Raw genomic sequence first — 22,303 nt, forward strand, 5'->3', positions numbered from 1 at the left:
CTTTGTCGATGAACGGGTTAAGAGGCAGGATTTCACTTTTTCCGTCGATGGATTTTCCAGATTTTAACCTTATATATTCTTCGCTGTAATATTGTTTTTGACAAATTGTTATTAAGCGTTGGGTCGTTGTTTTAATTTCGTTGGACGAAATTGAACGGGACTCCGCTTTAAAGGAAGATTTGGTTTTGGGATTGATTCTTTGATAGNCTTTGTCGATGAACGGGTTAAGAGGCAGGATTTCACTTTTTCCGTCGATGGATTTTCCAGATTTTAACCTTATATATTCTTCGCTGTAATATTGTTTTTGACAAATTGTTATTAAGCGTTGGGTCGTTGTTTTAATTTCGTTGTACGAAATTGAACGAGACTCCGCTTTAAAGGAAGATTTTGTTTTTGGGATTGATTCTTTGATAGAATCTCATAATATAAGATATAACTCTTAAAACCCATGACAAATCAGAAAACCGATCGAGAATGTCGTGAGAGTCGTTTACTTTTGTTGTTGCATGAACATGTACCCTTTTTCCTTCAATGGTTGTGTCATAGTCCGATTCTTGTGCTGGCCATCTCGAATAGTCTTCTTGTAACCAAGAAGGACCCTGCCACCACCAGGAGTTGTTGACTAGATCACTCGCCGAGAGTCCTCTGCTGGCTAGATCCGCTGGGTTTGAGGCGAATCCACGTGGCGCCAATTTTTGTTTCCTACCTTATCTACTAGCTTTGTTATCCTGTGGGCAACAAATGTTGACCACGAACACGGAGGTTTTCGAATCCAAGCTAAAACTATCGTTGAATCCGTCCACAAATTCACCTTCAAATGAGCAAGGCTAAGGTTTTCAACGACAGTTTCAATTGTTTCGGCCAGTAACACTGCACCACACAGCTCCAATCGGGGCAAAGATATTGTTTTGACCGGCGCTACCCTTGTTTTTGCCATAAGTAGGTTGACGAAAACTTTATCCTCAGTCTGAACCCTTAGAAAAACTGTCGCCGCGTATGCCTTTTCCGAAGCATCGCTAAAACCATGTATTTCCACATTATCGGTTTGCGTGAAATATACCCATCTTGGTATGCGGATGTTGTTTAATTCCGCATAATCATGCGCAAATGCTTGCCAACGATCCCAGGTATTTGGAGATACGGTTTCGTCCCAACCTGTTCCTTCTAACGAAATATTCTGCATAATGATCTTGGCGACGATTATAACCGGTGCAAGCCAACCCAGTGGATCGAACAGTTTGGCGATGGCTGAAAGTATTGCCCTCTTTGTAATAATGCTACTATTTTCAATTGATTTCGCTATAAAGTAGAAGTAATCGGAATGGGCTTTCCATCTAATGCCCAAAGCCTTTACTGCACTGGTATCTTCAAACTCTAAGAAATCTTCACTAAGTAAATGACCTTTTGGTATTCCTTGAAGTATTTTGCTAGAGTTTGAAGTCCATTTTCGTAATGGAAACCCGGCTGCATTTAGCACCTGTGATATCTCTTCTCGAGCTCTTATCGCAGCTTCGACGCTATGTCCCCCGGCGAGTACGTCGTCAACATACATACATTTCCGCAAAATGTCAGATGCGATTGGATGAGAGCTCTCCACATCATCAGCAAGCTGGTGTAATATCCTTATCGCAAGGTAAGGAGCACAGTGTATGCCAAAAGTCACGGTTTTTAATTCGTACAAACTGATCGGATCTTTTGGGCAACTACGAAAAACTATTCGCTGATATTTTGTTTGATTTTGATTTACCCAAATTTGTCGATACATCTTTTCTATATCGCTGTTGAATANAGCTCTCCACATCATCAGCAAGCTGGTGTAATGTCCTTATCGCAAGGTAAGGAGCACAGTTTATGCCAAAAGTCACGGTTTTTAATTCGTACAAACTGATCGGATCTTTTGGGCAACTACGAAAAACTATTCGCTGATATTTTGTTTGATTTTGATTTATCCAAATTTGTCGATACAGCTTTTCTATATCGCTGTTGAATACGTATTTGTACAGTCTCCAACGTAGTATAAGAATAGGTAAATCGGCCTGAAGTACTGGGTCTGGAAGAAGGACATCATTCAAACTCATGCCATTAGCGGTTGGGCATGATGCGTTGAATACAACCCTGACCTTTGTAGTGGTGCTTTCTTCCTTTAAAACGGCGTGGTGCGGTAAAGAATAGCAGTCCGTTGAGTCTGGTGAAATGATTTTATTACTTTTTGACATATGATGCGTTGAATACAACCCTGACCTTTGTAGTGGTGCTTTCTTCCTTTAAAACGGCGTGGTGCGGTAAAAAATAGCAGTCCGTTGAGTCTGGTGAAATGTTTTTATTAATTTTTGACATATGTGCTAGTGTCTCGTATTCAGATACTACCCGGTTGTACTCTGTTTGTAGAACAGGCTTTTTCGCTAGTCGCGTCTCGTTCCGGTAGAACTGAGAGCATTCACTTTTCAGCGTAGGTCCTAAGCACACACTTTTCGGAAAATCCCGTTTAAAAGGTAGAGACACAATGTATTTTCCATCTGTATTTCGTGTCGTAGTTGCTTTGAAGAGCTCTTCGCAGTATTTATCATCTTCGTTGATGCCTTTTTTCTTTGGGACATCCTCCAGCTCCCAAAATGCAGCTAGCTGCTTGTCCAACGTGACTTCGTTAAAATACGATACGATATTGTTAGTTGGACTGACTGAGTCCGCGCGACCAGTCAGTATCCAACCGAACACGGTCTCTTGCGCGAGAAGCGTATTTAATACGTTCTTCCTCATTCCGCTTAAAATTATTTGCGGGTAAATATCTCCTCCTAAGACCAGGTCAACTGGCTCATTGACGAAGAATCTTTTGTCCGCCAAGACCAAGTCTGGGAACGATTGCCGCGTCATTGCGCTGATCTGACAAGTCGGAAGATCCCCGGTTAATTGCTGTAAAACCAGCACGATTGCTTCTATATTAATTAACGGATCTGTGGGTGACCGAAGTTGAATAGCACACGCTTCTTTTACCTGCGCAGATACAGAGTTATTGATGCCCGAAACTTGGGCATGCAAGCGTTTTGATGGCAGGTTGACTCTCCGTTTGAGTCTCTCAGTAATGAACGAGCACTGAGAACCAGAATCTATAAGCGCTCTAGCGGAAAAATGTATACCATTATAGTGTATGTTTACGCGTGCTGTTCCTAACAAACAGCAGATAAACAATTCAAGCAACTGCGAATGCTCTTCACGTAATCTACTCGCTCCGTCGGCTTTAGACGCAAAAATCTGTCGCACTTTGATAGCTTGTGTGCATTGCTGTTGCACATTTTACATGTTGCCTTTGCTACACTGGCTTGAAAGGCGCCAAGCTTTTTTGCAGGCGTCTCTGTAGAAGTTCGAGAGCTTGGTGGTTTAGGTTTCGAAGCTATATCTCCCCTAAGACCTGTGACGGTTTCCAGTGTTTGAAACCGATTGGATAGGAATTTATCCATATCTACCCATTTGGAAATCTCAGTTTTATTTTCTATGGTTTGCTCCCATAGTGCCAGTGTCGTTTCTGGCAATTTTCTCGAACACAAATATGTGAATATTGCATCCCAATTAGAAACATCAATCTGATGACACTGAAGCGACGAGATGCAATTATTTATGTCGCGTTGCAGTTTCTTGATAGAGCTACCGCATTCACTCTCAACTGCGTTTAAATTAAACAATACCTTTAACTGAGCGTTGACGAGGATACGTTTATTTTCGTACCTGTCACAAAGATTTTTCCAGGCTGCACCGAAGCCATCGTTGGTAAATGGAGATCTCTGCACTATTTCCTTGGCCTCCCTTTGAGGCTTTTGCCGGAGGTGATACAGCTTCTCACGTGGGGTAAGGCGCTTATTGAGAATATATATAGCCGTAAACATGTCCCTAAACGATGGCCACGAAAGATAATCTCCTTTAAAAACGTCTGTGTCGCAAGGGGGGAGATGAATATTAAGCTCGCGACCAGACTTGTATTCGCTTTCCTTTTCAGTCTTTGCGAGTTGCTCTGAAAGATCAGTCATTGCTGCTTGGCACCGCAAAAAACTGAAGTAGGTGCTTTTATACTTATTTTTAACCGATGGTAGGTCTTTGGTTTCGAGCTCTTTTGATGCGCAAAGTTCCTCATAAGACCCCTTTACCTTTTCCCACAGAGCCTTTAATTCCTCCTTTTGGAAAGCTAAGGAGTGCTTTGTGTGCTCTGATGGCTGCAAAGAGTTGTAGTCAGATTCAAATTCTGCTACTGAATCTGCGAAAAAGCGCAGCACTATCACCAAAAAAATTGTAAAAAATCACCGCTATTTTACAGACACTTGAAACTTGCACTTTATTGTACCCCTTTGTTGACATTTTTTTAACTCTGTATAAAGTTTTAAAATCGGATGTAATGAATATTAAATAAACAAAATTAAAAGTGTAAATACTAAAGATTAAAAAGTTGAGCTATTCAAATGACGAGGAGTGTATGTGGCGTACGTTTGGGAGAGTGAGCCTTTTTACTCCAGAATGCGTGTGCAGTGGCTCTCATTGCTATACGTGTATTAGTAAGATTTGTTGCCCCCTTCCCGTTTGCCCATGATTTTCCCCTGATCTAGCCCGCGAAATGGGCTCGCTTGCCCATACGGGCAAAAAAGCCCATACGGGCAAAAGTGCCCATGTCTGGGCTAGAGTAAACTAGTGGTGTGGGCAAATTCTTTGCACTTTCCATACACAACGCAAGCGGTTTGATCAAACTTCAATATGGCGGCCAGAAAATCAAAAAATTTTGATTTTTATTAAAACTTCCTTCAGCGACTCGTTAAACCCCATACACAACACAAATGGCTTGCAGCAAAGGGATATTTCGCTTGGTTTGTCAAGCCGCTTGTGTGGTGTATTTCGCTCTTAAGCGTAGTTCCCTAGTACGTTTTGTCAACGAAAAATTTAATCAGAAAATTTTCAGAAAATAGCCGAAAACGTACCCTTTTCACCACTATTTTCGGTACTTTTGTAGACCTAATCCGCGTTTCATCCACTTTTCTTCCCGTTTTCGGATTAAGTTTTGGATTTTTTGCTGTGGGCTGTTCTCGTAACAAGCGTAGCAGCTTCGCACTCGTGTATATGTTACTTATTCTTAGGAACTTCACAATCACACTGTGAAAGAGCGAATCAACACGATTTTAGAGGCAGTCGAGAGCGAACTTATAAAAAGTTTGCAAACTTGGNATACAGCTTCTCACGTGGGGTAAGGCGCTTATTGAGAATATATATAGCCGTAAACATGTCCCTAAACGATGGCCACGAAAGATAATCTCCTTTAAAAACGTCTGTGTCGCAAGGGNAAGATTTGTTGCCCCCTTCCCGTTTGCCCATGATTTTCCCCTGATCTAGCCCGCGAAATGGGCTCGCTTGCCCATACGGGCAAAAAAGCCCATACGGGCAAAAGTGCCCATGTCTGGGCTAGAGTAAACTAGTGGTGTGGGCAAATTCTTTGCACTTTCCATACACAACGCAAGCGGTTTGATCAAACTTCAATATGGCGGCCAGAAAATCAAAAAATTTTGATTTTTATTAAAACTTCCTTCAGCGACTCGTTAAACCCCATACACAACACAAATGGCTTGCAGCAAAGGGATATTTCGCTTGGTTTGTCAAGCCGCTTGTGTGGTGTATTTCGCTCTTAAGCGTAGTTCCCTAGTACGTTTTGTCAACGAAAAATTTAATCAGAAAATTTTCAGAAAATAGCCGAAAACGTACCCTTTTCACCACTATTTTCGGTACTTTTGTAGACCTAATCCGCGTTTCATCCACTTTTCTTCCCGTTTTCGGATTAAGTTTTGGATTTTTTGCTGTGGGCTGTTCTCGTAACAAGCGTAGCAGCTTCGCACTCGTGTATATGTTACTTATTCTTAGGAACTTCACAATCACACTGTGAAAGAGCGAATCAACACGATTTTAGAGGCAGTCGAGAGCGAACTTATAAAAAGTTTGCAAACTTGGGTCGGTATTCCCTAGCGACTAGGAAGATGCCGCCACTAGATTTAAAACCCGTATTGGATGACGCTGCGAAGATAACAGAGGCCTGCGAAATTAAAATACATCTTTGGTCTTTTCTAGCACGTCGAAATTTTTTTATTGGTGTATATTTTAGAATTTCTAGAAATTTGCATGAAAACCCCATAAATAAACAAAATAAATCAGAAAAACGTATGTAACTTCAAAATTAGCGCTAAATGGAAAATGATTTTTTATTTTCTGTCAATTTCCATATAAAATTAAAAAAATAAATCATTTTTCACTTAAATTAAGTATTAATTATTAATTGAAATTGGCTGTAAAAATTATATTCTTAGCGTTAACGCGCATGACCAGTGTTAACTTGGAAGGTTTAGAAAAACCATTGTCGAATATTTTCCCAACATTGACTCTGAGGATGTCTTCAGCTGGATAACAAACCTGGTGACAAATTAAGCTTTTGAAAAGCTTCTGGACACCAGTGAAGACAGCACTTTGAATATTAAATACTACGAAGGGAGCCAAGAGTGTTCTGGATGCAAGTGTATGCAGAAAACTCTGCTGCTGGCAAGATTGCATTAAAAATACTAGTGACTTTTACTTTTACATTTATGTATGTGTGAGGCAGCATTTTCAATAAATGCTTACACAAAAAAACAATTTTTAAGCGAAAAGCAAAACCGACTTCAATCCCCATATAAAAGTTTAAGATTATCGTTAATCTCTTCATGATCCAATAATCGGATTTAAACCAAATTAGAATGGGACGACCTGTGAGGAAACACCTTTCCTTTGAAAAAAAAAGAATTATATAGAATTATTATTATTATTATAGTAAAGTTATGCGGTAATATACTTAAAAAAAATTTTAAAAAAATATTTTGACGAATTGATAACCTTCTCCATTTTGTGAAGTCGGTTAAAAAGAAATACACCAGCAAGCTTTCGGCGTAGAATGATTTCAGGGAAAATTGTCAAAGCTCCCAATAAACTCAAAGAAAATAATGAAATCATCAAAACAATTTCAGTCCTCATATTAAAGCTGAAGGAGCATAAAGGTTGCATTGTGTTTTCTTGTTTTTTGGAAGAGTGGTGGTGCCGCGAAATTTTTTTAGCACAACAAGGGTGCCGCTTGAAAAAAGTTTGGGAGCCCCTGTTCTATGGCACAATCGTTCGAGTTGGTGGATAAAGAGCAGAAAAATATGCAACCGGCTACCCAGGGGATTAACAGACTAAAATATCAAAGGCGTAACACCCAAGCAATTTATCAAAAATGCCCAAAGTGTACTACTCGACGCGCCGTTAATTCGTGTCTAGCAAAGGATTGGACATGCATTCACTGCGGCAAACAAGGTCATTCGGCGAAGGCATGCTACCAACGGGCACAAATACACGAGCTAGGATCCTTACACTGGATGTCCAACTCAGATGAGCCACTGCTACGGGGAAGCCTGGTGAACGACACGTAGTTGACGATGGAAATCGACAGCGGTGCTGTAGTGTCGGTGATATCTATTTTTGATTATAAATTATTTTTGGGGGGATGGTGCGGATGAAACTGGCAGCCAGGGGTCTGCTCTGATGGCCAACGATTGTTAAAGATGTAGAAAAGTTTGTTTCTCGATGCGAACCGTGTCAATCAGTTCAAAATAGAATTAAAGACTGTCCAAATTTTCCGTGGTTGCCAACCTCGTATCCTTTACAACGAATCCATGTCGATCTACTTCAGTTTAAAAGCAATGATTTTCTCATTGCGGTGGATGATTTTTCGAAGTGGATAGATGTTCAATACCGCTGCCATTAACATAATGGAAAAACTTAAAATACTTTTTTCAAATTTTGGGTTTTGTACAATTTTAGTGAGCTATAATGGTCCACAGTTTCGGAGCGAAGAAGTTATTCTGTTTTTAAAAACTAATGGTATTAGACAACTTTTCAGTCCAGCTTATCATCCTCCGAGTAATGGTTTAGCCGAAAGAGGCGTTCAAACGGTTAAAAAGAGTTTGTCAGCGAGCCTTACATCGCACAAAGAGAAAAAGTTATCTATTGTGGCACGTATAACTAAGTCCGTGTCCCATGCAGTGCAACGAAAATGCAACGCTGTATCGACTTAGTACGGAGTAGCACATAACCCTGGCTTCTGATAGCATAAATTGCTTATGCTCTTTCTCTCTCCTATTTCCTCTTTACATGGAAACATCGTGCGCTATAATTACACTATGCGACAGTCAAAATCGGGATGGGATGAAACCAAAAATTAAATATTACAATTCCTTTAATCTGTTCATATAACGTTTTTCTATATAATCAACAGTTTTGCCGGTAAAAATAAATGCATGAAGAAAAAAAATATTTTTTGCCTAAAATATTAATTTTTTTTAAAACTGTTGATTATATAGAAAAACGTTATATGAACAGATTAAAGGAATTGTAATTTTTAATTTTTTTAAATATGTTTTAGCAAAATCGGACGAGTGGTTCTTGAGTTATGTCAAAAAAAGACCACCAAAGGTGACAATTTCCCCTATATGATAGTTATATATATATCTCGATTCCTAGACGTGACCCAGCGAAACGCCGGGACACGTATAACTTCTTTTTTACCGATATAACTTTCCCCGGTAGTTTGAACGCTTCCCGATCACTGACCCCTACCATTTGTCTCACAGTGTTATTATTCTTTTAAATAAAGTTTAAATTTAATTCTTAGTAATAAAAATAGTTATGTTTGATTTAACATAATCACTAAAAATTGGTTACCCCGACGACTTTTAAAGCAGAATGCCTAACCCAGAAGGATCAAAGGATTCCGTGATGCAAGCCGCTGTGCAGCAACCTGATGCAGATCCACGTGCAAACGAAGGCGTTACCGAAATCGCAAAGGTGACCGTGAAAATTCCACCAGTTTGGCACGCAAAACCCGAGCTGTGGATTGCGCAAGTGGAGTCGCAAATTATTGCCGCTGGAATTTCGAGCGACAGGTCTAAGTACCACACCGTAGTAGCCGCCAGCGAGAGCAGCGTCCTCGCACAAATTAGCGACATTATACTTAATCCGCCAGTTGTGGACTTGTATAAAACCCTAAAGATGCGCTTGTTAGAGCAGTTTGCCGATTCTGAGCAAAAAAGAAAAAAAAACTCTGCAGGATTTAGAGCTTGGAGACATGCGCCTGCGTCACACCTGCTGCGCGAAATGCGCCACCTGGCTGGTAGCGAAATGAACGACGGTAATCTATTTGGCTTAACAGATTGCCGCAAAATATTCGCTCTATCATATCGATTAGCACCGAGCCTTTAGACAAAGTCGGATTACTTGCAGTTAAAATAGTTTAGGTTAGCGACGGTCCGTATGTGTTTCTGCACATGGCGATCAAACTTCTCTGGCGCAACAGATATGTGCTTTTATGAAAGAGGTTGCAGAGCTAAATTCGGAATTAGAGCAACGAGGTAGAGAGAGGCGACGATCCGATTCACGAAGACGCGCGCGCACACCAAGCAGTGGCGCGGACATTTGCTGGTACCATAGGAGATTCGCAGAAAAAGCAACAACGTGCCGAAAGCCATGCTCTAAAGCTTTAAACTAAGAGCCCTGTCACCAAAGACGATACGTGAGGCCTGGTGCGACCAATCGTCGACTCCTCAGCGAGGGTCTAAACAGCAACCTACAATTTTTAGTGGATACTGGCGCAGAAGTTAGCGTCTTTCCACCTACGCCAGCACAACGACGACAGCCAGATGCAGATTTACAGCTGTACGCTACAAACAAGTCAGCTATAAAAACGTACGGCGAGAAATCTATTTGCCTCAACATCGGTCTTCGCCGAAAATTCCAGTGGAACTTTGTTATTGCGGACGTTTCGCAGCCTATCCTAGGGGCCGGTTTCCTGGCACACTTCAAGGTACTGGTCGACCTGCATCAACGCAAGCTGGTGGATAGTTTGACAAATGCTTCGCAATGCTGCGCTATTAAAAAAGTCAACGGCGACGTAGGTAAATTGTCATTTATTAATCGTGATATGCCTTTTCAGGATTTGCTGTGGGAATTCAAAAACATAACACAGCCAAACCATGGTCGCAAAAATGTCGCCCATGGTGTCACGCCCCACATCATCACGAGGGGTCCTCCCATTTTTTCGAAGCCGAGGCGCTTGGCCCCAGACAATCTGAAAGCCGCCAAAGCTGAAATTCAATCGCTTCTCGACACAGGAATTTGTCGCCCCTCGCAAAGTATGTGGGCGTCCCCTCTTCACATGGTGCGGAAAAAGAATGGCGAGTGGAGACCCTGTGGGCATTTTAGGCGGTTAAACAGCGTAACCGAACCCGACCGATATCCGATCCTCCATCTCCACGATTTTACGCACGGGCATACCATCAACTTCCAGTGGAACCCGCTGATGTACCGAAAACTGCTATTTATAACGACTCCGTTCGGAATGTTCGAGTTCGTTTACATGTACTTCGGCTTACGTAACGCCGGCCAAACGTATCAACGTTTTATGGACCATATTCTTCATTTCCATGGACCATATATTCATTTCGATTTTTCGTGCCCTTATCTAGACGATATTTTAGTTTCCTCGAGAGATGCGGACGAGCATAGACGATACTTGCGCGCGGTTTTCCAAAAATTCGGCGAATTTGGCATTGTCATAAACCCCTCTAAATGCGTCTTCGGAAAGCGGGAAGTGACATTCCTTGGATACGTGGTCACTCCGGACGGTCTAAAACCACTACCTAACAAGGTGAAGGCCATTAAAGAAATGAAAGCACCAGAACGAGTGTGCGACCTTACGACGTTTTTTGGGTATGCTGAATTTTTTCCGTCGGTTTCTACCCAAAGCAGCGGAGAGCCAAAGCGTTTTGACTAGCCTCATTAAAGGGAATAAAAACGCGACACCTCAAGAATAGAATGGAATCCGAAAGGCAACGAAGCTTTTCAGCGTTGCAAAGCAGAGCTAACAGCAGCCACCCTTTTGGTATTTCCTAAGCCTGGCGCACCCTTAGCACTCGCGGTCGATGCTTCCGGAACGACACTCGGAGTCGTGCTACAGCAACTTGACGGCAACCAATGGCAACCTCTCAGTTTCTATTCGGAACGACTCAATGGCGCACAGCAGCGCTACAGCACGTACGACCGCGAGCTTTTAGGTGCGTATAAAGCGGTAAAGCACTTCCAACATATGGTCGAGAGACAAAAATTTTCCATATAAAAATTTTCCAAAAAAAATGGAAAAAGCTTCGCTTAGGCAAATAAGGTATCTTAATTTTTTGAGCCAATTCACTACCGACATTCGCTACCTTCCCGGCAAGGACAATGGCATTGCTGACGCACTGTCGCTCGTCAAAGCGATTCACGTTCCGCAAATGATTACCTACGCGAGTTTGGCTGAAAGTCACATTACAGACGACGAGCTTCAGCGGGTAAAAAGCAAAAATTCCGTTCGCTGTTTCCCTCAGTGTGCATGTACACGTGAGATGCGAATGCAATTAAAACTCTTTGAAGATAATATTGAAGTAATTCTTAAAATTAGTATACGTGCATATGTATGTATTAATGCTGATGCGTTTCAATTGATGCTAGTCTGTAGCAAACTAGCAAACTTAGCACTCGCACCTCAAAGGGTTAATTTGTTTGTTTACTGTTTTTTGACATTATAACTAGCTCCACGAGAGTTCGAGCTAGTTGTCACTTCTAACTTATTGAATATCCCTGCAAAAATCGCGACTACTCCATGCATGCGTGTAAAGAGTACTTCCTAAGGACCAAAGAGTACTCCAAAATTAACCACAATTCATATAAAAAATATGGTCCAATTAACATTGCGATGTCCTAGGGCAGGACCATATACTCCATCCCTGCATTACATCAGAGTAGCACAAAACTACTCCAACATATTAACAATGGCATTGTTGTTATATTTTTTCGTTTGTACACGCTTTTGTTCTTCACTTCTCAAATGCTTTTTCGAAATTAATAAAAACCAAGACAAAAATTAAAAATTACATGTTGCCTCTGACGGCATTCGAACCCGAACATGCTGGGAGCTAAGAACTAACAGCGAGCATCTCTACACGTTCAGCTACAGCCAGACATGCAAATGTGCTTTCAAATGCTCAACTTCAATCACATTTCGTTAAAACACGAGCAGTGATCGGATAACAAACAATAAGCTGGCGCAGAGACACGAGTTGGTCCACTACAGCATTACAGAGGAACACTTTTGTAAGTACTCCAATTTACCACAAATAGACTACATGGTCCAACGATTTTTGCAGGGTATGCCTTGGGTAAAACCATTGAGAGGCAATGTGACGTTTTTCCAGCAATATAATTTAAAAATTAAAAACTCAAACTCACACACACATGCTCATTTTCAATCCCAAACAACAAAAAATGTGTACAATTTAATTTTTTTGTTTTAAATTTTATATGATTTTAAAATGCCCGCAAACGTCAGAAACGTCATTGTAATGTTTTTATCCTGGTTTGTAGCATGATAAAAACATAGTAAGGTAAAACCGATCTCTCAATTCGTCGGCCATGATTTTTTTTTGAAGTTTGCCAACATTTTAAATCATATAAAATTGAGAGTAGAAAAAAGGAATTGTTCAAAGTTTTTTTGTTTGCGAAATTTTAAAATTAAAATGCTTGCAAACGTCAAGAATATGAAAAATTCCTCTCAGCGGTTCTACCTTCCTATTTTTTTATCACGTACCTGGTTTATACCTACACAAGAACCATATATTTCTTTACAGCATTTATACCCCTGTCTTAATAGCGCACTCGATAAAGTCTTATTCAAAAGTAAACAAAATCTGCTATTTTTAAACGACATTTTTTTAATAAATAATTTGCGCGGTTGACCGAAATGGAAACAAACAATAATTGTAATTTATTATAACAATAATTCGAATTTAAAACGGGCTGTATAAACAAAACCAGCCTATTGTCACTTCACTTCAAATGAGTGATGCGTTCATACTTGTTTTCTTACTGATGTGAGAAACAAAAAACCGATTTGAAAACAAATTGAAGCCAACACACTTTTCAATTTCAACGCATTTTGAAATTTAGTTTATGCATCCGTTTTGAATCACAGCGAACTGGGTCAAAGCGCCTTATGTGTCGGTATAAACAAGGTAATGGTTTGTAGCAAGGTACATTAAACAGGTAGTATCAGTAGAGCAGCTGATTTGATTTATTTTCAAATTATTTGGTCTCGAAAATGTCAAATATTTTTAATTTTTTCTCACAAAAATTATGAATTGTTAAAATCCATTTGCATGTGAAACCTTTTTCCATACAAAACAAGCGATTGAATAGCAGCTTTTGGAACGTTCGCCCAACTCAGCAGCACGACCGCTGATTACTGGGCCTTGCAAAGGATGGATCAATGCTTCGAGAAGCAAACAAATTTACTAGGAAAGAAAGTTGCATCAATTTTTATTTTTTCCAATTTCAATTTTTTATTTTTTATAATTTTTTGTATTTCACATGGCACGCTTTGATTTAGAAGAAAAAATTCAGAACAGTTTTTGACACTTTCGATACCAGAAGCAACAACAAAATACACGCAAATGTTGTTTTTGCTCTACTGATACTACCTGTTTAATGTGCCTTGGTTTGTAGTACATTTTAATTTTTTTTTAGAAGCCTTTGAATTTTACAGAGTAGAATTTTGGAAATTGAAAAGTTTATACAATAATTTTGTACGTAGAAATAGAAAACTTCCCAGTGCACATTAGATCAAATGATTACTTTTTCTGTGCGAAATTAGTAGCAGCTAATATATTGCATTATTTTAATGTAGAAAGATGGCAAACGTTAAGAAAAGTGTAAAGGCAGCAAAAAAATGTGAAAACATGACTTGGCTTTTGTAAAACAGACTTCTGCTTTTTTTGTATGTTCAAATGATGAGTATATGTGTTGGTAGTACTCAAAAACATTATCCAATTAGCTTGGTTTCGACACAAGTTATTTTCTTATAATACTTCATTTTTACTCTAGGTTTCAGTATTCCCAAATTCTCCACCGATATTATTTATATTCAGAATACAAATGCTGCTTTGTGACACATTTACCAAAAATCGCTGGTAACTTCCTGAAAAGAATAATAATGTTTTTGAAACTAATTTGTGAAAATAATGTTCAAAGCTCTATTCACTTTGGGTAAAAAATTTCCAAATTTCAAAACGTAAATTCTCTCAAGGATTTGCCTTTTTGCGAAGGCTGCTCATCAATGGTCTTTGCGAATCGGCGCAAGTGTATTTGTAACATAGCCACGGCTACGCTACAGGAAATGAGATGTAATCCAAATTGAGCCTGCTATCACATACTTCCATTTTCACTATTTATCACCATTAAAATGGATTATTTATCACAAAAAAATTAGGAGATATTTTTGGAGAAGTGCTTTTCTTTTTTCGAACATCCAATCAGCCAAACTTCAAACAGCTCCATCATGTGCTCCATCATTTATTACAGCTCCGCCTGCTCTCGTCATTAGGCTTTTAAATTGAATTACTATAGCAATATTAGGAATGTCTAAAGCTTTCTCATTATATACCCACGCCTCTAAAAGGTTTAGAAAATTAGACGATTATGCTATTCTGTCTAATTGAAGATCCTGTACTTGCAGCTTGCAACTCAATTTTGGATACTGTTGCTCTCCGACCATGATAAACTTTTCTATATTTTTATTAAATTTTTTTTCAAAACGAGATGTAGCCCTTGAATCGATGTTACTCATGATAATGCGACGTACAGCAGCTGTTGAGCGTATACGTTCTCACCAAAAAACCACGTTATCGCACACGCAGAGGCCAGAGGAAAGTGGTCACGCTTTACCTTTACGGTTTTATCAGGCTATGGAGCATGTCCTGCGATCTATTGGTACCTCAAGTGGAGAAACATTGTGCTTTTGATGCCGCTGCTTTTCTTATGATTTGCTCGCCAGTTTTGAGAGAATCAGAGAATGCAGCCATAAACGAGCACACAACACAAACTTTTATCAGCTTATTGGCCATTCTGCAAAAAATCGTTGGACATTGTGGTCTCTTTATGCTATATTGCAGTACACACTTACAAAATGTTCCTCTGTTATACGGTAGTTGCCCAACTCGTGTCTCTAATGCAGAGCTGGAGTATTTGGTCCTACCCTAGGACATCACAATGTTAATTGGACCACAATTTTGGATACTCCTTGAACCTTAGGGATACTCTTTACATGAGTGCATGGAGGACCTAGTCGCGTTTTTTGCATTGTAGCTTAAGACACATACAAACATAGCGAAGAAAACAAAAACAAAATCACTTCGATTTGACTTCAACCCGTCGCACAGAGGGGTATTTGGCCGATTTAGGCAACCAAAAGTCGAATTTTCCAAACGCACTTTTTTCTTCTTTAACTGAATATAGGGTGAAGAGAATATAATTCTTTACTATATTCTGTTATTTTCTTATCCCTCTTTGCTTTAATTCGCTCGCACCGCGCTGTCAAAATGCCGTGTTGATAATTGTTTATTTGGTTTTTAGATGTGTTTAATACAAGTCGAAGTTGTAAAAATCTGCTTTAAATCGTGTGTTCATTTTTTAAATGATATTAAATTAGATAATTGTAAAGCAGAGAGTTACCATATAATCCAAATAGTTTAATACAAATATAATATGAACTGGTACCGGCAGAGCTATAAGGAAAAATATCGTATTTTTGCAAATTTTAATGGATTAGAGAAATGAACTACAGTCATAAAGTTATGTAACACCACTCAACGGCGCTGAGATTTTTGCTTGGGTGTTATGCTTGACAGTTCGTAGTTTGGAAACAAACAAAACAACTGCTGAAAAGGTGCATTTGCTGTGCACTGACCATTGGAAATATTTACTACTGCCGAAAAATAAACCGAAAATACTGCTGCAGTACTGTACCTGTTTTCTTTACATGTACAGGGTGTTCTGTAAAAGTGTTCAATGAGTAAAGGGGGGTGATAGGAAAGTCAAGACGCCCGACAACGTTAAGAGGGGATGCTGGGACGGTGCGGGAGGAGGGGTCCAATATAAAAATTTGGAGAGTAGTTGTCAGTACATTTAGAAAAAAATTCTCTACTTAAGGGTAAGTTCTAGTAAAAATTTGAAAATAAGTTTTTAAGGCAGTAAAATCGTACGATTTTTGTCTCAAACTACATATGTATATGTATGTATCTCATTAATTTAAACAATCAATTCTTGTAAATATGTATGTATATTAGAGTGGTCCAAAATAATAAAGTCGGAATTTTAATGCCGCCACCCCCTAGGATTGTTCTGAACCGAAAATAAATATAACCCTATTTTTTCATTTTGAAATCAAAAAATATTTAGGGAGTGCTCACAGCGCTCAAAGTTTTCCATGTATTTTATATGGGAAAAAAACAAATTTTCGTAAAAATGGTATAAAACTCTTGAAAATCAATATTTTTCAATCGTAAAACCGTGGTTCTCTTCAGGAGACTTCAAATATTGATATCCAATTGTATATTTAACCATTTCTCATAATTAAAGATTTTTTATTATTCCGCCCATTGCATTTTCTAGGACCTATAAAATATAGTTACCATGAAAAAATTGTTAAAGGAACAATTGGGTATTATTACCGGGAATCTCCTGAAGATAAGCAAACTTTTCCGATCGCAAAATATTGATTTTCAAGAATTCTACACTATTTCTACGAAAAGTGGGTTTTTCCCCATATAAAGTACATTGAAAACTTTGAGCGCTTTGAGCACACCCTATTTGTTCTTTTTTCAAAATAAAAAAATAGGGGTATATTTTTTTTTTGGTATAGAACAATCCTTTAAAAATGCGACCTTATTTTTTTTACATACATTTTTGGACCACTTTAATGTATATATTAGGGATGCTGCGAATGTGGAATTTTAGACATCCCTCTTTCTTAAAGGGTCGTAAATCAAACCTGCGCCACTAAATAGCTACTCGCTCGAGGCGACAAACTTGAAAAACTTGAAACTTGACAAAATTGTAAATTCTTTTCGATTGACGCTGCATCAGTTGAGAGGACTTTTATTCTTTTTTCCTTCTTTATTGTGGTGCAATAATTCCTTTTTGAGAATTGCACCGGTTTGCTTTTCCTCCTGACTTTCATCTTCACAATCAAGCATCATGGCAAGAACATTGTTTAGACACCGTTGTTTTCCCAATTTGGAGAACCAATTCTTTTGGTTGTTTCAGAATTTGGAGAACCTGTTATGTCATCAGAGTTTTTCGATTTTAGTTTTTTTAATTCATTTGAAAAATGTGCGCTTGTAGCGAGGTTCTAAATAGGTGGTTATGACAAATAAATTATTATTTTCTAGAAATGAAAATTTCGAAGAAAATTCTGTTTTAAAAGTCGTGGGCCAGTCGAATTAGTTTAAAATCTTGTTATTTTGTTGTTTTTGAATTGTTGGAATCACGGAGGATGAAGGTCTCAAATCTGCTTAGTTCACGGGTGACTTCTTGGAAAGGTTCACCTGTAATGAATAGCTTGTAATTAGTGTTTTTATTACCTGAGCTCGACTTTTCTTAGTTGCAGGCAGTCACAATTAATTACTCAACGCTGTCGGTACCATAAGCCATCAAATCCGTTTTGTTGTTCCATTACATGCACTCAATGTGCTTTGATATTTTGAGGCGAATGAACGAAAATGTTCAACATATCGTTAATATAGTATGGACAGGACGTATTTCACATTGTCGCTGAAATGCAACAACTAACTAAATTTGTTTATTGCATAAAACGATGTGGGGACTTATGATTCGATGAAATGCATCATAATCAATCAAAAAGTGAATTTTGGATTTTTATTTAGTTAAGGCTTTTTGTAATTGAGCGACGATGCGAGTTGTTGTTTTCAAGCTGAAAGACTAATAAAAGGAAACACGGAACTTAATCATAATAAGTTTCATGAGAAAAACAATAATTAACCTTATCTAAGAAAAAGTAAAAAAGAACTAGCGCATCGCTAGTTTTTGAAACAGACCTTCGAAAAATAATATTCGATAGTTACATAATTCATACCTAATTAAAGGTTATCTGCAAATATCCACTGAAGGATCTTACTCTTTGACTTTAAATTACAAAAGAAGGGGACATAGGGGAACCGTTTTAGCATGGCATCTCCACAGGCAAAAAGTGTCGGCTACAATTTGTCATTTTGTTTGCCAGATATATGTTTTATCAGTGCACTTGCACAATATTCGCATTCGCAAAAGCTCCGCATTGATTATTGCGAATGCGAAAGCGAATGCGAATGTTAAAATTAATGCGGAAGCTCCGCGGTTGCGAATACGAATGCGAATATTCGCAACAACCCTGGTATATATATCCAAAGGTTTATAGGAAACGACTCTAACGATTTTGATGGAATTCTGTATTCAAATAATGTTTTTAATTTTAAGGGTATCTGGAGATATTTGTACAAAGTTGCCACGTATTCGAAATTATTTATAATTATTAATTCTAAGAAAGTACAAAAGATTCACTAAAAAATGAAAATTAAGAGACATTTCCAACAAAAAAACAAACTACAATATACTGTAGTTAGTACGATGAGTGTATTAAATTTCTGAATACTAATTATTTCACAAAAACTCAACATAATGGTTTCTCCGGATAGTGTTTTTTTAATCATATGTTATTTTGATTTAATTCAGTTTTTTAATCCTACTAAATGTAATTGAATGAATTTCAAAGTTACCTACTTCCCTTGAATTAAAGTTGAATTTAATTTTTAAACAGATGGTAATCCTCCCACATGTTGTTTAGAAATAAAGCCTTTTCGAAAACATCCCAATTGATACCCATATTGTAGTATTAATTTAGCTTAATTGCATTCGATTTTTTAGCAGGTGGCAACCCTTTTTATACCCGAGCGCACTTGTGCACAAGGGTATATTAATTTTGTTCACATAACGGGTGTTTGTAACAGCCAAAACGAATCGAGATAGATATAGACAAATGTATACATATATGCTCAGAATGAATAGAGAAATCGATTAAACCATGTCTGTCTGTCCTTCCGTCTGTCCGTCTGTCCGTCCGTCCGTGTACACGAAACGTCGAGATATCTCAACGAAATTTGGTATGGAGGTTTCTGTTAATCCAAGGTAGGTTGGTATTGAAAATGGGCGAAATCGGACAGTAACCACGCCCACTTCCCATATAACGGTAATTTAGAGAAATACAAAATCTTCGATAAATCAGTAAATATTAAAGCTAATTTATTCAAAATTGATGCTTGCAACAACTCTTTATCAAGATATACGTTCATGGTAAAATTTTGGAAAATGGGCGTAGCCACGCCCACTTATGGTTACATGTGTATATCTTGGTAACCGCTGCACCCATTTCTTCCAAACTTGGCACAGTTGTTGGCCTTGGTACACCATACCAAATGCCCGCAATTTTTATAAATCGGACAATAACCACGCCCACATCCCATATAACGGTAATTTAGAGAAATACAAAATCTTCGATAAATCAGTAAATATTAAAGCTAATTTATTCAAAATTGATGCTTGCAACAACTCTTTATCAAGATATACGTTCATGGTAAAATTTTGGAAAATGGGCATGGCACCGCCCACTTATGATCACATATATGTATATCGGTAACCGTTCTATCAATTTGTACCAAACTCGGTATTTTTATTGTGCTTGCCAAATAAAAGCAAAACGTTGAAAATGATTGAAATCGGACTAAAATTACGGCCGCTTTTTATATAACGGCAAATTTCAGATATGCTTGAAACTTCAATAACTCGAAATTTAAGGACGCTAATTTACTCAAAATTGATACACCCCGGCTTACCATCTACCGGTAGCTTTCGGAAAGGTGAAAAAACATATATTTAATACTTGCGCCGGGTATTTAATCTTGGGGTCCGCCCGGACTTAGACTTTCTTACTTGTTTATTCTAACCTAGATAAAAACCTTCTCCGCGGCGATATGAATACGTCGGTATCAATGTTTCCACAATCGGATCTCGATACCATAGAGTATATCGATGTCAAACTTCAAGCAACTTCATTCTCGTTGTTTTCGTCGAATACTAGGACATCCTCCTACTCTATTTACTTGATTTTAAACACTTACAGTTTTAAACATTGTAACACGTCGTTTCTAAACACCTTGAGTTAAAATTTTCATAAAAATAATTTTGGCCGCCTAAATAGGTCAAATACTCCTATGTGCCCCGCTTGAATTCTATGCGCTGACATATTTACGCACGTAGACTCTACTTCGGCACATAAACACATAAACGCGCATTGTCTAGCTTAATATACGTACATATGTATTGACCCTTTTTAAGCGCCAATACCCTTTGGCCCGGGTTTTTGAAAATTTAGATTTTCTGACCCTTTTCCAAAATTATGTGCGACTTTTGCTTCTTTTCAGAGATTTTTTTGGGAAATGTTAACAGGGCCATGCTATTAAAAAAATTTTCCTCCTGTAATTACGAAAAAATGCATCACTTATAACTTTTAAAGGAAATGCAACTTTTTTCCTTGTGGCAACTAGATTTATGTGTATGTTTGCAACCCTGTTTTGTGCAAAGCTTTCCCCGCTATTTTCCTTTTAAATTCAACAGATTTATTCTTTTACTAGTAAAGAAAAGCAAAAATTATATGGTGCCCCTTTTTTCGTCAATGACCCCTTCTTTGCCACTTTATGAAAATTTTCAACGGCAACACTGCGTATGGCTGCATTGTGGGGCCGCCGGCAAAGCGAGAATAAAAGCGAAGAAAACAAAAACAAAATCACTTCATTTCGACTTCGAGACTTCAAGCTAAGTTAGTCTAGACTTAACTTAATTTAATTTACCGTAAGAAATCACCAATGATTACTCAACACGTCAACTTAAGCCAAGAGCGGAAATAATTTGTTTTCGCAATTTCTTTTCCGGCTGTTTAACAGTTCGCCGCCTAAAATGCCACATCCAAAAAATTCATGCAAACAAAAATGTTTGCTCTCATTTATTTTTAAGAAATACAAAAACGAGAGTCTGGCAAGCCTGTTTCTCTCACCACTCTCAATTTCACTCTCGCCGCTAAAGAAGTTTTCACTTCAAAAAAATGTTTCTGTCAAATAACATGTCGGCAAAATTTACGTTTCTCTGCTGGCTGGGTAGATATTTCCTACTGGGTTATTTTTGTATAAATGTGCAATCGGAATATACAATAGGGCTATTCGCGATCCGGTGCAAATGGCCTAGCATCATTGCAATGCAAATTTGTATTGCAAATTATTTGCAATACACAAACAAAATACACGCATTTGCATTTGTCATGGCTTGACAAATTTGCAATACCTAAAATCCATAGCATAAAAATGCTATGCATTGCATTCATAAACAAAACCAAAGCTGATGCACAAAAATTGTTTTGCAAAAGCTTTACCATGACAGTTTAATAAAGGCCGCTCACAATCCATGGCATATTTCTGCAATTGCATAAATTTGTCAGCTCTTATGCACCAAATCGCGAATAGCCCTAATGTTCCCGTACAAAAATATACAAACGTTCATAAATACATTCGTATGTATGCATATTGTACATATCGTCACTAGACACGAATAAAAGCGCGAGCTCAAAAGTTGACCGCGAGAAAAAACGCATAAAAAAACTTCAACGAAGAAAGACTATTAACATAGTTAACGGCGAAGAAAGACCCGTAAACTTATTTATTACTTATGGCTGACTTCCAAAACGTCAATTGCTTTGCATACGTACAAAGTATAGTGTTCCACAACGCCGAACTACAATTGGTTGACAATGTCTACCTTTCCAAAACGCATTTGAAAAGTTATCAAAACGCATCGCTAGAGCAGTCAGCGCATCAGAAACAAATGATGATTCTTCGGTGTTATTGGTTACCATTGGTGGTTTAAAAATGAAAAATTCAGAAAAATTGTTCATTGCTATACTGCATATTTAAAATCTGCAATGTATATGGTTGCAATGTATCGCAACTCTGCATATACAAACAGTTGGAATACCGCAGAATAACAGTTTCCAAACATTGTATTGATACGTTTTGGAAATCAGCCTATGCAAATTCCCCAAAGAGTTTTTCTGGAATGATGCTGAAGTGACTATCCTTGGCCATTTGTAAATCTGTGTTTACGCGTCTTTCTTCGCCGAAGTTTACCTTAAGCGTCTTTTTTCGTAAGAATTTTTTTACGCGACTTTTTTCGCCATCAGAACACTAGCGCGCCTTTATTCGTATGTAGTGACAGTATGTATGTAGTATATTGATTTTTTCGTAAATTTTGGGCA

The sequence above is a fragment of the Rhagoletis zephyria genome, unplaced genomic scaffold, assembly GCF_001687245.7.
Source record: "Rhagoletis zephyria isolate East Lansing unplaced genomic scaffold, Rhagoletis_zephyria_1.1 Rzeph_scaffold_00181, whole genome shotgun sequence".
Classification (NCBI taxonomy): Eukaryota; Metazoa; Arthropoda; class Insecta; order Diptera; family Tephritidae; genus Rhagoletis; species Rhagoletis zephyria.